This window comes from Dreissena polymorpha, chromosome 7 (genome assembly GCF_020536995.1).
Source record: "Dreissena polymorpha isolate Duluth1 chromosome 7, UMN_Dpol_1.0, whole genome shotgun sequence".
In the NCBI taxonomy this organism is placed as follows: Eukaryota; Metazoa; Mollusca; class Bivalvia; order Myida; family Dreissenidae; genus Dreissena; species Dreissena polymorpha.
In genome coordinates, this window is record NC_068361.1 from 67,299,960 (window position 1) to 67,318,489 (window position 18,530).

The following is an 18,530-nucleotide window of genomic DNA, read 5'->3' on the forward strand; positions in this document are numbered from 1 at the left end:
ATAATTAAACCAACTAATAAAGAAATAACATCGTACGTGTTGAAAAACATCATATTATGGCAAGCTGAAAACACCCCACAGACAGAGTTTCATTCACGTAGCTTACTGCACTGGCTTCATGACGGACTGAGAGGGCTTAGGACTGCTATTAAGAAAAAACTACTTAAATACTACATGATTCCAGAGAGAAATTTAATGGAAGCCTGTGGTTTGGAGGATGCACTGAAGCGTAAATGGATAATAGATATCACGGAAATGATTGAGATGGGTTCCAATGTAATACTGAGATTGGAGAAGATACGAAAGGCCATTGTGGCGTCCCCAGAGCCGATGCTGTGGTTCAGCAAAACAAGGACGGGGCTGGAGATGCTGTTTCTGGAGGAGATGAACAGAGTTGAGAAATGTAAAAATGAAAACGGTGGGCAGGATGTCCCGGATTTCATGTTGTATGCGATACGGAAACGCCAGGAAGAGATATTGTTAGAGTTTGCAGAACGTATGATCATGGAGGGCTGTTCTAGAAATGAATTTCCCAAATTGTTCTTGAGAATGTTTGTATAGTAATGAAATACAAATACTTACATTTCACGTGAATCATGGCTATACTTATAGTCACATATTTGTTTCAAAACATGCATACAGCCATAAATGGGCTTATTGACGGTATATACGGTATTAAATTATGAACATTATATTATTTGTTGCGCAGTATTAATTTATTTGATTCTCATCCTATTGTTTTCATATGTATGATCGCTCATATAATCATTTTTTGTTGTTAATATAAAACGTTGTCACAGATTCAATTAAAGCGTTCGAGAGGAAATAAGTAGTACATGATATTGTCTGCCCCTGGTGTGTTGACGTTCTTAAAATACTTGTATCGGACTCGTCCCGTAAATAGGGACAACAGTTTATGTATTGGTAATTTTCCGATCCACACATAGGGCTTTTTAATGTGAGTTCCGCTCTGGAAAAATGGGGCTAAATGCATGTTGGTAAAGTGTCGTTAAAGAATAGCCTGTGCAGCTCACACAGGCTCATCGGGGACAACATTTTCTTTCCGCCTTTACTTTATTTTTCACTAAAAAGAGACTTCCATTGAACGAAAAATAACATAAAGCAAAAAAAGTCGTCCCAGATAAGACTGCACAGGCTCATCTGGGTCGACAATTCACTCACATGCATTAAGCCCCGTTTTTCCAGAGCAAGGCTCGTAAACAAACGAATCTTATCCATAAAGACATATGAGTCGCGTTCTTAGAAAACTGGGCATAATGTATGTGCGTAAAGTGTCGAATCTTATCCATAGAGACATATGCATTTACATGTCGTTTTGTACATCATACAAAAACAAAAAGCGAAACAAGATTATTATTATACCTATGTATGCAATATTTTCTAAACATATGTGGTATTAAAGGCTGCTGTCATGAACATCTAACTTTAATGCCTTTTAAGGTATTGTAAGAGTTCAAGATGGATCAAACAATTGCGTATTCAGTGTACGATCGGAGCCACAAATAAAACTGCTTTGTTTTAAGACGACACATTTAACTATCATTTAATCGTAACACAATGATTTAATGAAAACAAAACATTATATTTTAGTTTATGCTTTTAGGTGCGGTACGTCATGAAATAATTGAAAATTGCGCTTTAGTTTAGTGGAAATTGTGATTTAGTTTATGATGGGCAATAACTTCATCTGGGTTATACCTGAAAAACTGTGTAATGACAGGTGTATACATATGCGTCTGTTCGCCAATGACCATAACTTTAGGGAGATTTTATGAAAAATTATGTTCCTTTGAACACTAAAATGTTTGCCTCATTTTAATGGAAAAAAATCTTTTTTTTATTATCGTTTATCTTAAAAGTGTTTAATTATATCGCCCCGCTTCCGGGCTTCAACCAAAATCATAAATGAAACATATTTTAAAAAACAAGCTCCATGGTATTAAAGACAAAGATGCTGGAAAAAAAGCATCCCAGCAGGGCTGACTTCTGCAGTAATTGAAACTCTGGTGGTATCTAAATCAATCAGATTAAACAGTATGTAACTGTATCAAAAAAAACCAGTTTTTTGTTATATATGTTGTTTGTTTTTTTGTTATTCTGTTTGTGTACCATGTACACTTTTATAAATTCTTGTTGGAAACTAAAATTATAAGAAATAAATTACATGGTACACTTTTTTTTAGAACGTCCAATGTTCCTAGACTGCTCGTATTTTTTATGCTTAGTGATTTAGACAGACATGTTTCTTACGTTTTAATATACTTTTAAGAACAGTCATATTAATCAACATTTAAAATTTAGGTTTGAACAGAAACATCTAGAACTATAAGTGTCAGAATATTCATTCTATGATTTGGTTAGTCGCGCCACCAAGCATAACGATACACTTTGTTTTCTCAAATGGTCAAAAACGCCCTTGTTTGTTATGTTTAGCTTTTTTTTTAGTTTTTATAATTTAATTTATTTCTGTAGCAATACCTACAGTCAGCTTTGAACACAAGATCACTTGTCAGTTGTATTATGTATTATTATTATGAATTGTATTATTTGTATTATGTATTGTTTCTATTATTGTAATAAATGATAAAACCAGATAAAAAAAATTTACATTTCAATCATGTTCGTATTTCACCAGGTGTAATGACTCAATGAATCTAGTCAGTTCTCATAGGTTAACTGCACAAACAATATAACACACAATGAAACTCCAGAAACTATAACAGGAGAGAAATTCGTGTTCTGATCTGCTACCTTTGTTACAGAATATAAACATAAAATGATGAAAGTTTAGATCGCCGTATTAGAACAGAACATCCAAAGCATTGGTGGTTAAAACGGGTTTGAGGGCTGACCGAGCCTCATAATTACCCCAGAGTTACTTACAAACGAAACGCGCAGTTGAAAAGACTATTATGAAATTTACTTTGCAGACAAAAAATGAAAACTTGAATGCCAAAACGTAACGTATGAATTATATTCTTCACACATACGTTAACTGCTCTAGTGTCGTGAGTACGGAAAATCCATTAAAACGATATCGCAAAAGAGTTATAGGCATATGAATACAATATGGTCGATCTACCAAATAATTTAAGTATCTAGTTAGATATGTATCTACACAATATTCCAATAAGCTAGGTGTAGCAAAGTTGGTCATTATGTTTTACATAAAAATAGCTCTACTGCATGCAGTCTCTTCTTCTTCTTTTTTCGTCTTTTTCTTTTTCTTCTTCTTCACAGTATTTGCAGGACTCGTCTTGAGCATCGACGCAATTGGACTTTTCAATGAGTCTTGGGTCTGGGTAGAACCACTACTTGGTGTCTTTTTTTTGGAGCTAAAACAGTCTCACAGTGGGGATCGAACCCGTGACCTCCCTGAAGACTGAAATATGACAACAATGGAGATGCGTAAGGGGCTACGTTCTACTGTGTATCAAGCAGTTTTACCCCTTGCTCTGATTAAGTATAAAATTTATCATGCGCATTGGAATATGTGTATAATTTGACTTAGGCACTGTCTTCTATCTGCATGTATGTAGACAATATCGGACAAACATCCCGAATGGATATCGTGCTGGTATAGTTAACGCAAAATAAAACCATATCGGACCTGTATAGCACTAATTTGCATTATGCTTGGTGGGTACGCTCCTGAAGAAACATTTTTGAATAAAGCTCTTGATTACGTCCTGGCCGTGAAATACAAATTGACCGAAGGCGTTCTTGTCTTTTGCTTCTGAAGTTATTTATCTAGTGTGGAATCGCAAGGTATGAGGGGTATTAGTGCGTCCGACGTAGAGTCGAACGCTAGCACGCCTTCGGCGTTAAAGTCGAACAAACGTCGTTTACGTTACGTCATTTTAGAAGAGATGGGTAACACAAAGATCTTGTTTCTAGACAGCAGCTTAGCATGCTTTTCTCTAAAACAGAACATGTGTCGACACAAAGTCGTTTACAGGAACGTTCTCAAAAGCATTCTAGTAGTGAAAAAGTCAACACTTTCGAGGCACGTGATCGAGTCGTCCGAATGTTCGGAAAATAAAGACAGTGGAGTTTTTTAGTTTTCTACAATATCAACCGACATCTGTCATGAAAATTGATGAAGTTTTTGTATTAAACTTCAAGTGAAGACGCTATTATTACCAAGGCTTATATAACCAAAAAACACATGTTACTTAACAGGTGCTTTAAGTTTATATAAGCCATTATGATTATCAGACACAAGTAATTGGCAATGGCTTCTTTTGTCGGGCACGAAATTATTCGACAACATTATATGAGGAGAACTTTGGTTTATTTCCTATAGATGAAGACACAACAAATACTTAAAGGTACCTAGTCTTTGATATCTTGTAAATCATTTTGGAAGCAAGACTTCATTTACGAAGAATACAGGCAGAGCACTATTTTCACAGCCGTGCAAATGGCTGTAAAGACAGAATATCGGGCACAGCAAAAAGCACGGCTTGGAATAATTATTCAGGGATACATGAACCAAGGCTTGGCAAATTCTGGTGGATAGCATTAGTTCACATGATTTGGTATGTAAAGCTGTGAGAGTAAAATCAATGGCATTTTTTTCTATGTCTCCTTAATGCCTTGACCAAATTAGCCGGACTTGCGCAGCCAATCACATCACAAGACCATGTCAGGCACTTCATTGTATGGTCATCAGGATTCAAACGATTGTACTAACCTGCCGTTGTTCTGAGAAGGTTATGGTGCTAGTCTTTAGTCTATACCGCAGCGACGCAAATAAAAAAGAGGCATTTGAAATGTGTTACATGAATTGAAGAAAACAGAGCGCAAGCGTAAAACTTCGCAAGAGCGTACACCAGTACGGAATACCGTTAGTGCCATCGTGGTGACACATTAACATCCAGAGAGCGCCAATTGGAAAGTGCGATAGTGCGATAGTGCATTAGTACGATGGCGACAATGTGATAGTGCGATGGCGACAATGCCATAGTACGATGGCGACATTGCGATAGTACGATGGCGACAATGCGACAACGCGATAGTTGCAAACCATTCCAGCAATTTTCAAATCCCGATATTTTCTCGCACAACCGAACGTTATGGTTTAGAGCCAGGAAGCTCCTGGACATTTGGTTACACGGCCAGATCAGAGCAGACCAGTGGGGCTTTTTTTCTAAGGACGTCTCAGAGTGGGAAACACTGCTGACAAAGGGCAAGATAAATGTCATAGCAAAATGTCATCAAATACATGTAGAGGCTCGGATTTCTTTGTTTATGGATAAATGGGATCAAAACGGTTCGATGGGTTTCCGACCTTCTTCAGACAGGTAACACAATGGAGTTCGATAAGAAACCTCAGCTTTTAGGAGTAAAACAAACCAACGTTTTAAATTACTTGAAACGTAACATTCAGTGTTTTTTAGCCAAAAGTGAAATATAAATTGTAGCAATGTAGCATCGGTTACAATTGTGCCTGCAAGGCTTTTAACGTAGAAATATGCATGTCGCAATCTCATTGAAATAACTGTTGCCATGTAGTGCTGACCAAACAAAATATTAACCACTGCCATCGGCCAGATTGCAATCAGAGAGAATAGTTCAGTGTAAATTGTTGATATAAAACATCACATTGACAAAAATGCACTTGGATATTGAAAACAAAATGTTAATCAAATGTGTATGCGATGAATTTTCTGTCTGCTAATTTGAATTCGGTTGTATTATTTCTCCGTGCTATTACCTCTCTCTATTGGTAAAGAATGAATTCTGCAACGCCTTCGTATTGAATAATACACTACTTTGGCAAATCTGATTCTTTGGGATATTGATAGAGAATTCTTCATTAAACACACGGCTAGACATATAGAGTTCAACATGTTGCTGTTCTTCTTTTCACAATGCATACATTTCTGGAAAACTATGTTATGTTTCAAGAATCTGGAGATATGGAGTCTTTTTGTGTTGTCCCGATCCTTAGTTATTGTGTTGGCAGGTGGGCCTTTACAGGGGCCTTTTCATGTTATGGTAAATTGACGAAATTAAAAAAAAATTGTTTCAGATTAAGAAATTTTCGTTTTAGTTATGATAATTGGAAACTCTATACTGATCATTTACCATGCTCTAAACTAGCCATTATATGCATCTTTTGACGATTTAAAAACCTAAAAATGATAACGCGTTGCAACGCGAAACGATTAAAAACTGTGGAGAGTTTTGTTGGTTTCGTTTAATCTTGTAACACTACGAGGATTGCTAATATTAAGTATAAAATGCATCTCTCATTGTATGAGCACGGATGGTCGAGTGGTCTAAGCGTTAGACTTTTACTTCAAGGGTCAGTAGTTCGAGCCCAGTTGAGGGTTACTTTTTTTCTTTCTTTAATTTTATTCTTATTTTTTTCTGGAGCTTTTTAGATCCAATGTTTTACATTTATCAATATAAAGCATTTAATGACAAATTTACAATATCTTCAAAAATCTGTGAAAAGGTCCTTTTAATACGTCGTTCATAGCCGTTGTGCCCATCCTTCATTATGGTGTTTGCAGATGGGCCTTTTAATACGTCGTTCATAGCCGTTGTGCCCATCCTTCATTATGGTGTTTGCAGATGGGCCTTTTAATACGTCGTTCATAGCCGTAAAGTTTCCTTCGTTTAATTTCTAATGAAGCAACGTCTTTTATTTTCAGTTTTATTTTTAATAAATGAATAAAAATAATGTAGCAAAAACATTTCAATGCATGGATTTTGGTAGAACTGATCAACATATGTCCGTAGTTTCGTGCATTTAATGCCTTCAATATGTGTCAATAAACGCGTCTATTTCTTGACAAAGGTCTTTCTCATCTATCAGCGTCGATATTTAAGCTGGCATATAAGATAAGAGATGACCGTCTGATTGTTGTTGTTTCGTTTTTATTGAGTATGATAGTTGTTCATTACGGATTCCCAAAAAGCAAGGCATTTTCGAGCAATAATTTATTGCGAAAATATGTAGGAAATATATGCATCAAAGCGGATATATGGGAAAACACTATTGATTAAAAGCAATTTCAATCAAAAAGCAATAAGCTACAGAGGGCATAAAATCTCGTCGGTTGAACAATCCGTCGTCTACATCATCGGGTAGTGAGATAAGGTGCCAGTGGACATCGACACCTTATGGTCGCTGATATTTCGTGAACGACTGTCTTCTATCGGACCAGTCTAATATTCTGCAAAAGAACATTATTATAATACATTAGCCATGTGTTGTTGGAAAAACACTGAACAGCTTTTTAATTGTTTACTGAGAATGGATATGATATAAAATGTTGTGTGACTCAACATCAATACTTTAAGGCTTAAGATGTAAACTAAACGGACGACGCACTCAAAGCGTTTTAATAAAATTACATTTTGTGTGCGGACGCGTCCATTGGCTTAAAATGAATTACATGTTACTTGTCGCTTTCTTCTTCGATATTGAACGATGTGTTATTGGCCGCCAACTTTAACGTTATGTTAATAATGTGTTATTATACGCTCACTTTATCGTTTTGTTAAGCAAGTGTTATTGTACACTGAGTTTAACATCATGCAAATGATGTTGTACTTTTACTTTTACTTTTACCGCCTCCTCCGCGTTCAGCACCGGCAAAAAAGCCACCGGAAACGCTGAAGCCGCCACCAAATGCTCCACCAACACCAGCGGGGCCACCGACAGATGTACCGCCTGCAAAAGGACCTGGACCGGAAGGACCTGATCCGCCGCTAAAGAATCCGCCACCTGAAGCAGATCCTGAAAAAAATCCGCTTCCTGATGGGCCTCCGGAAACTTGGCCGTCGATTGGGCCGGAAGGGGCAAGACCGCCTGTAGATCCACCTGCAGAGGGGGCGCCTGCAAAAGGACCTGGACCGAAAGGACCGAACCCGCCGCTAAAGAATCCCTCACCTGAAGTTGATCCTGAGAATAATCCGCCTCTTGATGGGCCTCCTGAAACTGGGCCGCCGATTGGGCCGGAAGTAGGAAAGCCGCCTGTAGATCCACCGACAGAGGGACCGCCTGCAAAAGGACCTGGACCGGAACCGCCGCTAAAGAATCCGCCACCTGAAGCAGATCCTGAGAAAAATCCACCTCCTGATGGGCCTCCGAAAACTGGGCCGCCGATTTGGCCGGAAGGAGCAACACCGCCGGTAAATCCACCGGCATAGGGACCGCCTGCAAAAGGACCTGGACCGGAAGGACCGAAACCGCCGCTAAAGAATCCATCACCTGAAGCAGATCCTGAGAAAAATCCGCCTCCTGATGGGCCTCCGGAAATTGTACCACCAGTGCTCCATTCGCCACCAGTTCCCCAACTACCGGAAGCACCACCACCAGTTCCAGATCCGCCAGTCCAGCCTCCAGTTAGACCACTTTGGGCACCCCATGAGCCTCCGCCGCTCCATCCAGTCTGACCTTCCGATCCACCTTGACCACCCCCGGATCCTGCGCCACCAGTTCCTGATCTTCCTCCCCAGCTGGCGCCGGTTCTAAAGCCTCCTCCAGCGGAAAATATACCACCACCACCAACGTTAAATCCACCGCCATGTCCCCCTGGAAATTAAAATTTGAATTACTGAGTACATGTACGTGCAAATATGTACAGAAGAGCTACTGCGATCACGACAAGCCACTTCCTGTCGCCTGTCCAGAAATATTTTACATATTTCTTAATGTTCGTTTAAGTTGTAATTATAGCTTTGAGTGGAATATTTCCATGCTTCTTCAATACGCCTCCATTAGCGGTACATCTTAAAGGATGTATAAATCCTTTTCAGAAATGAAGGGTTTGTATCGCATTAAAGTCTGCATGAGGGTTTATGTTGTTGTTGTTTTCTTTCTCATTATTCAAATTCCGTGAAATTTAACAATTATACAATCAAAATGACGCGTCGGTGACAATACTGGAAAACACGAAATACGATTTATTTAAGCTATTTCACGCATGATTGTATAGCACTCCATCATTTTGCTACACGAAAGACACGCTATTATTTGAGACTTGTTCTGGGAAAACAGGGCTTAATGCAAGTGCGCTTTCATGATATTTTTTTTACAGGAAGTGTCTGCTTAGCAAAAATCCAGTTAAGGCAGAAATTATGGTGCCTGATTAGCATGTGCTGACTGCTTAGACTAATCTGGAGCGACACTATGCACATGCATTAAGCCCTGTTATCACAGAACAAGGCTCATTTCGTGGGCGTGTCGTGAATACTCAGGACTCTTGATGGGAAGAGATAGACGGAACACTTCATCTTCAGCTATCAAAATAACATTTTTTGTTGATATCGACTAAAGACTTAGTGCAGTACTTGTCTAAAAACACAGACATCTCGATAATGTTAAGCATGTTTAATGAATGAGGAATATCTTTGTAGTAAAAAACTACAACACTTACTAAACCAATAAAATCTAAAATGGACGTTTATTATGAATATTATTAAAAACGATACTGGTTTAATTAAAAAAACACAGAATATTTTGGATTTTTTTACTGAAATAAAGAGTGTAAGATATGAGCCGCCCTGATTTGAAACCAGGCTTAATGCATATTCGTAAAGCATCGTCCCAGATAAGGCTTTTCAGTTCAGTTTCAGGATAATCAGGGACGACAAGTGCCGCTTTTATGGAATATTTTGTTAAAAGGAAGTCTCTTTTAAACGAACATCTAGTTAAGGCGGAAAGTGTCTTCCCTGATGAGCCTGTGTGGACTGCACATGCTAATCTGGGAAGACACTTTACGCACATGCTTTAAGCCCCGTTTTCCCAGAGCGAGGCTCACATTCAAACTTAAACTGTTTTCCTACCTTTACCGACGGCTGTGGCGGTGCCGACGAAAAGTGTCGTCAACAAGAATACATTCATCTTATAAAGTCTACAAAAACAGAGAATTACATTTTATTCGTGGAGTATATTATTCGAGAATGATATATTTCGAGACATTTTAGTAGACCTCTTCTGTGAAATACAAAATTAGCGTTTTAAGCAGTGTATATCAAAACGCGCGTTATTTGATTTATTTTTGCTTAAAAGAGACTTGCTCACATATTTTGAAGTGTTAAAACTGTCATTAACTGAATACACTAAACAATATTTAGAAAAAAAAGTATGACAAAGAAAAAAGAGAAAAATAATCTGACTTCCTTGAGTTTCAAACCCGGGAGCTCTAGAAGCAAGAGATTACACGCAACCACTACACCGCCCATGACTTCGACTTTGCATGGTAGTTCAAACACTAAGTTGCATATAAGCGTTTTGTTAAATTATCGATGACAAAGATTTAAAACGCTGTATTTCGATTGATGAATAGAATAAAGTAACACATATTTTTTAACGTTTTCTAAGTCAGGATTGTGATTTTCATTGTTTGAATATCATGAATACAATCTTTTTTTTAGTTATGACATTTTTTGTTATTTTACCATACTATGAACAATTCACTTTATGATATGCACAGAAAAAAGATCACCTGCACAGTAATATTATGTTACATCAGAATAAGGTCTGTCTTTCACAGATACAGTTGTATGAAATGATTGTTTAAAAAACGTTCCATATTGTATTGTATATATTTAAATTTATACATGTGTTAATACATTAATAATCTTTTTTTCAAGCTAGCGACTATTACCTAATACTACAAGTTTGCATACAACATTTAAGCGTAATAGTATTGTATTTGTTTTTTATGTCAAGTTTTCAATAAACGTTTACTTGTAAATAGTTTATTCTTGAATTCGCGGTACGTTTAAATAATCCTGTATCAAGAGCATATTTATACTGACCTTGCTTGAGGAAGGATGGAGAATGCACCGTGGTTTGGGAATCAGGACTTAATATACTCTCCCCACATCAGACTGAGCAGAATCAGGACTTTATATACTCTCCCTACGTCAGACATAGCAGAATCAGGACTTTATATACTCTCCCTACATCATACTGAGCAGAATCAGGACCTTATATACTTTCCCTACATCTGACTGAGCAGATTCAGGACTTTATATACTCTCCCTACATCAGACTGAGCAATCATTGTTAACGATGACGCAACGCCGTATAATACCTAAAAAAGCACACGACATCAAATTATTAATAATGACATTATCATCAAAGGTTTTTTCCTGTAAGCGATATGCATTATTTGCAATGTGCATCTAAAAAGGCATATCTATGCCCTCCCATTTGAATTAACACAGAGCACAGCTGATTTATAAGTTTTGTGTATGATAATATATAATGACAAGATATTATGTTTTATGGGGTATAACATGATATGAATATACCAGAATATATACGGAATATTACGCTAGTCAATTGTTCCATGTGTTTGTATCAGTCGAGTGGCTTGTGTGATGACGTATCTCACGAGAGGCGGATCCTCGAGTGTGATACGAAATAGCACAAGCCACGAGACTGATACAAACACTTGTTAAATTTTCTTGCGAAATATTCTTTTTATTATATACAACTTTGAATCATTAAAGTTATACAAAAATGAGCTTAAGCGTTCATAATTAACCAAGAATGCTCTTATAATTTTCTGCATTCAAAGTGACGTCATTAGAAATAGTTCGGCTGATATGGTAATACGGAATTGGAAAACTAGCGAGTAGCATAATACGGGAATTATTTATGTGCAGTTGTATTTTACCGATTGATACAACTTGTTTTTTTAGGGGAACATAAAGCAGGTATATAATAATACATAATATGCAATGCGCTATGATACGATACATATCTAAGCAATTTAAAGTATTTTAAGTTACCTATATTGTGTTCCAATTTAAACGAATGAACTTCAATATTGATAACTAGCAGTACTGTGCATTGGGCCTTTAACAGGAATTAAAATTTTGTTTAACAATTTTTATTGTTGTGTTTTACTGTAGATTGATGTATCTGATAAGACACATGTTGAGTAGTTTCCCTTGGACAGAGTTGTCTACCTTAGACCCGACTCCTGCACCCCTCTTGATGATATAGATCAGGAAAATGTCTTTTGAGGGCTGGTAGACGAAGGGATCAAAAAGGAAAACCCAGCAAGTGAGCATATGGTTTAAACAGTGAAGGATAAAATCAGCGGTTTAGTAGTATAATTAGTATAACAAAGCCAAGAAGTCGTCATAAAGGGGTGGGTGAGAGGGGAATATAATTGTGACTTTGTTTAGCCGTGGGTTTGTCCAAAATCTTTACCATGCATGGAAGGAAGGCACAATGAGCTAAAAGAACAATTCCTCAAAAGTCATGGTCATATTTTGGATTTTCGAAACAACTTGGCATAAATAATAATTTATTCGGGTATGAAAGAACCACATCACTTTTAAAAGTGAATGTTATTTCCAGAGAAGGTTTTTTCGAACTTTTATTAGATCTTGAAACTGAGTCGGGTGTAAGTTGAAACTGAAATTTGTTATAAAAGTGTATGAACTTGAAACTGAATCTTTTGAAATTGTTTTTTTAAACTTGAAACTGTTTCTGTAAAAGCTGTGTCGGTTGATACTTGAAACTGAGTATGTTGAAAGTATGTCTGTTGAACAAGAATTTGAACCGCAATGGTAGGATAGAGTCTGTCAAAACAATCCTGCGTTGGAACTGAGTTTCTAAAGTCTGACTATTGGAAACTAGCATTGCAGAATGTCACACAAGATCGAGCCCTCGAGGCCCACATCCCTACAGCCCGACTACCCATTGATGAGCACTTGACCAGACAAGATGGCATGCCTACCTCACTGGTGCTCGCTGTCAACCAAGGTATCGCTTCTGAATGGAAAGGAACATTTCAGATGTTTTTATCAATCACCATAGACAGAAAGATATGTACCACTTTGAACTTTTTATCAGCGTTCTTTTTGGCCTTTTGCTATTTATTATATACATGTAGATTATTGATCATCAACTATGCCTAAAGGCTAAAGGACTTTTACACAATTTAAACATTCTACTTTTTACAGAATCTTGTATATTCAGGTTTACCATTAAAGTTTTTTAATTATAATTGTATTTGAATGTGGACAAGAGAAGTCTTTCTTATAAAGGGGATTTAATTTTATTGGTTCATTTAAAAGAAAGCATTGGAGTTGTAGATTTGCGCAGTTTTGTGTCTAGGATTGCATTTATAATCATGAAATTCTTGTTTAGATAAGTGACGTCATGATTACCCATCCATATCCTAAAGATCTATTATCAATAACCAGATTTCAGTCTATCACCTCTGTTTTCAGTTTTCGATATTCTGCTCAACTTCATTAAATCACGCGACTGGAGTCAGGCGCTTGCAGTAGGCGTCCCGCGTCGGAAAGGCTTCGTAGCCCATAGCAACGCATTTAGCAATGATCAAAGAGACGATCATAACAACACTCGTGTCAACGAACATATCAACCCCCATAGTAACGAAAAAAGCAACAACCATTGCATCGCACATGGAAAAAAAGAAAGCAACACTCATAGCAACGAGGTCACATGACACGTATGTCATCACGTCTAGAAATAAATATTTTATATTTATGTCTACACTTTTATTTTCTCATTCTGTTATTTCCCACAATATGGTTTGCATATGTTGATGGTTAACTAAGAGTCAGTCTGTCAGTGGACGAGAGCGCTCTGAGCGGCTCTGTACCACCAGCACCCGATTGTATAAACGCTGGTTAAAGTTACCGCTCGGTAAGATTCAAACCTTGGTTAGTTTGCGGTTATTCAGGTATAGTAACCTTCAAGGTAACTCGATTGTATAAACACGATATACCGCAAAGTAACCTAACCGCGCATAGTGGAGTTTAACCGCCGGTAACTTTAACCAAAACATTCCCACAATGCATTTTCTAATGACGTAATTTTCGCGCGAAGTGTCACGCTTATAAACAGCGACATGTTTTTTTTATCAAATTCATTTACAAATGAATTCACAATAAAATAAAGTGTACATTTTAACTATGAGTTCATCAAAATGACCAGGGACAAATTTGTAGCGTAATTGCGTATTGTTCGTGGAAAACACACAGTAACAACCAAAGTTCATTTCTGATTTCTTTGCGTTTTATTTCTGCTTATTAACACAACACAACGTTTCCAAAATGTTTGTCAAATACAAGATACATGCGAAGCCCGCAATGGGCCCATCCCGCGAAAGCCAGCAATAATGCGACTTGTATGTTCGGCCGTTTAAGTATGACTGTCTATAAATATAGATATAAACAACGAAAGCTTTGATAATTGTTATGTGTACAATTCTGATTGGCTGTGTAACGTCACGTGTCTACATGTACAATTCTGTTTGGCCGTTTGTTAAGTCACGTGTCTGCAACCTAAATATACGTATGCAACGGACACCTAACGAATACATACGGAAATGACCGAAGATTGGCACATACGGTAAGCAAATATTCGTGTCCGGTAATTATAACCCGAGGCTAAAGATTTGTTGATCCAGATGGCTGCCTATTTAAGATTGTATGAAATGTGGTACAAATTTCGATCATTATATAAATCCAACAATGCCCCAAATGTGTGTTTTGTGTGCGTTATGTTACAAATTGATAATGCTGTCGGTATTTGCATCATTAAGCGGAATCCCTGGTGCTTCCAAACTGCAAGAGAGTGCTTACAAAGACGTCTATTCTTCTAGTTGTTCTAGATGTAGAATAAAAATTATACATGGTCGTCGTAACATGACAGACTATTCTTCTAATTTGGCTTATGTTTACAATAAACTTACTTACTTTCTTGTTCAATAAGGGAATTTACCATAGACAAATAAAACATTGTTCAAGTTTAAATATATCTTTGCATGCAGAAATCTGCAAATGCAACCGAGTTCCCCAACGGCTATTATTTGTGTCGTGTTCTGAGAAAACTGGGCATAATGCATTTGCGTAAAGTGTCGTCCCAGATTAGCTTGTTAAGTTCGCACAGGCTAATCAAGGACGACACTTTCCGCCAAAAATTGATTTTTGCTAACAAGGGACATAATTTTAACAAAAAAATGTCATAAAAGCGGAAAGTGTCGTCCCTGATTAGCCTGTGCGAACTGCACTGGCTAATATGGGACGACACTTTAAGCACATGCATTATGCCCATTTTTCTCAGAACACGACACATTTGATAAACTGCTCCGGTTTATTTTAACAACAGTAATGTACATAGAGTACATGACGTATCGTGTAACGAAGAAGAAATTTTATTGAGTTCTCATTTGAATATAATGATATGATGGCATCATGGTCTTTATTTAACTATGCTAAAATAATTATCAAAGACCCTAGATGCAAACTCGTCAATTATTGAATTAAATGGATTATTTATGGATTTTAAAGGATTATTAAAGGTAAGATACTAGTTCGAACGTGTTTTGTTTTTTGTTTGTACTTTTGTTGCTCCCTGTTCTCGGAGAAATGATTTTAACATGGGCGCCATTGATGCATCGGATCACACACGGCATACTCATAACAGAATATGAGAAACACGTTCTGTGCGTCCTTAAATTCGTCGTCCAAAGTCGGAAATCGTATTGCCCTGTTAATTAAGTCAAATAAAGTGTCAGTCGCTGCAATTGTCTGTTTACTCGTCGAAATTGTGAAGGTCGTCGATGGTTAGCTTTTATAATGTCGCGCGCCGCGGTCATTTTGTGTAAGTTACCTCTCGGTTACTTGTACTTACCCACCTAGGGAAGCAGGGTATGTTTTAACTGGGTTTTAACCGATTGGTTTAACTAACCAAATTTTATAAAAACGCTTACCGACCAGTAACCAACATGTTACCGACTTTTAACCGCCGGTATGTGGTAAACCGCCGGTTTAACTGTTAATACAATCGGGTGCAGCAGTTTTCAGCCGATATTCACTTCACTTGAAGGAAATGGATATAAGTCTCGCTATGGAAAAACCGGGCTTAATGTATGTGCGTAAAATGTAAGGCTTATCAGGCACTACACTCTGCGCTTTAATGGTATTTTTCCTCTAAAGGAATTATATTGTAAGCGAAAATTCAGTTAAGGCGGAAAGTTTCGTCGCTGATAAGCCTGTGCAGATGACACAGGCTAATCTGGGACATTGCTTTACGCACATGCATTATCCTTCGTTTTCACAGAGCAAGATTCATATTTGTTTATTTGTAAATTTGGAAGATGCTTCTCAACCATCATTGTTGAGAATTATAAGTGTTGTGAAAAGGGCACAATTATTAAAAGGACTTACACTTTATTTAACTTTCTGAACAAGTATGTCATATTAACAATATTCGAACAGAAAAAAGAGGAATGAGTAAAAAAGGTTTCTTACTATAAAGCGAAAGTGAAGAATAATAATCATATTGAGGTTATTTTATCACATCAAAATGTTAAGTCTGCCTCTAGCATTACTGACATTCATACAGCGGAAAAAAAATGATTACACAATTCAAATATTCTGACTGTGAAACATGCTTTAAACCCGAACGTCCTGGTAACATGAATAGCTCTTCATTACATTGACATCAGCTTCAGTATTATGGCCTTAAACAATCCAGAAGTAGAAACACTCATTAGCCTCGTTCTGGGAAAACGTGGCTCTATGCACGCGCGCAAAGTGTCATCCCAAATAAGCCTGTACAGACCGCATTGGCTTATCGTGAACGACACTCTCCTAATGTGTGATTTTTTGTTGTTGTAAAGAAGTCTCTTCTAAACGAAAATCCAGTTTAGGCGTAAATTTCCGTCACTGATTAAAATGTACATGTAACCCTGAGAACATTCAAATATAAAAAAGTATAAAGCACTTTGGAGGGCTCAAGACGTCAACAATAAGATACTTTTTTTATATATTTTAATATTGCTCCAGCGAATTTAGCAACATACAAAACGCATCACTAAATTCACTTAAAACGTCCCACTCTTTAGACTTGCAAAGTGTACTGGTAGTATAAACACCACACGGTTATTAAGTCTTCAATCAAGTTTTCTAGCGTTCCATCCTGAAGTTGCTAATAAAGAACACGCTGATAATATCCAAAATATTCCATAATTGATCTGTGGCCCGTATTCACAACACCATCTTTGGATTTATAAATAAATAACAGACTAAGAAAAAATATGTGTTTAATTTGTGGAGGCTATACATTTTGCTTTTAAAATAAATAAATTGTTATTAAAAAAGAATTGTGTATTTAGAGGTATAACATTTCGTGTCATATTAAATTGTATTATACTATTTAAACATAACAATTTAAACAATATTCTTTGTTTTTAAACTTTGGTTTAAGATTTCAATCGTGAATAGGGCCCTGAACCTATTGTTTGTAAGCGCGTTTCATATCCTTACATTGTAGATAAGTTTCCCATAACGGCGTTGTTCATAAACATGTCTCATGTTCTTACTAATGAAGTTTCCCAAACAGGCATTACTTGTAAACATGCCTCATATCCTTATTTATGACGTTTCCCATAACGGCGTTGTTTGTAAACATGTCTCATATCCTTATTTATGAAGTTTCCCATAACGGCGTTGTTTGTAAACATGTCTCATATCCTTATTTATGAAGTTTCCCATAACGGCGTTGTTTGTAAACATGTCTCATATCCTTATTTATGAAGTTTCCCATAACGGCGTTATTTCTAAACATGTCTCATATCCTTATTTATGAAGTGTTCCATAACGGAGTTGTTTGTAAACATGTTTCCTATCCTTACTAATGAAGTTTAGTTGAAGATGAGACATTGAAAGAAAAGACAGCGCAAGAAAGCGGCGAGAATATTTCACGTAAATATATGTTCATGGCCGCCGGTTTATTTGTGACGTCACTGTGTATATTTTTTGTGCATATTTAAAATGTGTTCATTGACGATCGCTATAGACAACGCGTTTTTATTTGGGATAGATAGTCAACTATTCATGAATAATTATGTATTATGTTAAATCATTAATCCAGTATTTTTTGTAAAATAAAAATCATAGCCATATAAAATCATTTAATGCCTTTGTAAAGAACGCGGCTAAGACCTTCGATTAATGAGATTTAAATTCAGATGTACGAGTTTTATTTACAGCTCATATTCGCGGAAAAATATCCCTTTGAGAGTTGCCATTATTTTAAGTTACTCAATACCATTTCAAAATTATGAATCATTCAATCTACAAAGTATGCATATTCTACACAATCATTGCAATTAAATGAACACGTGCTCTTGTTAACATGTCATATATAAGCAAGTCGAAAGAATGCACAACTGCACTAAGAACAAGGCTTTTGATCGTCATGAAATATACATGTGTATGATTAATGATGATTCGCAATAAAACGTTTTATTGCTTACAAGTTTAGAAGGCAACATTTTGAATGCACTTTACACAAGCCACCTTTTATCAAGGAAGGTAAGTAGAGTATGAAGTTTTAAAAACCAACGAAGACCAACAACAATGTATTCTAATCAATATTGCAAACCTTTGTAATGAACATTTTGCGCTGCTTAAGACCGTCACAAAGACAATTTGAGCCTCGTTCTGTGAAAAACTTTGCTTAATGCACGTGCGTAATGTGT

At 36.8% G+C, this 18,530-nt stretch overlaps 2 protein-coding genes and 1 long non-coding RNA gene across 5 annotated transcripts in view; 1 reads left to right on the forward strand and 2 right to left on the reverse strand.

Moving 5' to 3' along the window:
* The window catches only part of LOC127839085 (fibroin heavy chain-like), a 278,358-nt gene that overhangs the window by 45,701 nt on the left and 214,127 nt on the right, over positions 1-18,530 (reverse strand). The gene's annotated exons all lie outside the window — the stretch shown is intronic.
* The window catches only part of LOC127839089 (tRNA methyltransferase 10 homolog B-like), a 90,401-nt gene that overhangs the window by 24,920 nt on the left and 46,951 nt on the right, over positions 1-18,530 (forward strand). The window lies entirely within an intron of this gene.
* Positions 1-18,530, reverse strand: part of LOC127839102 (uncharacterized) — a 41,308-nt gene that overhangs the window by 238 nt on the left and 22,540 nt on the right. The gene's annotated exons all lie outside the window — the stretch shown is intronic.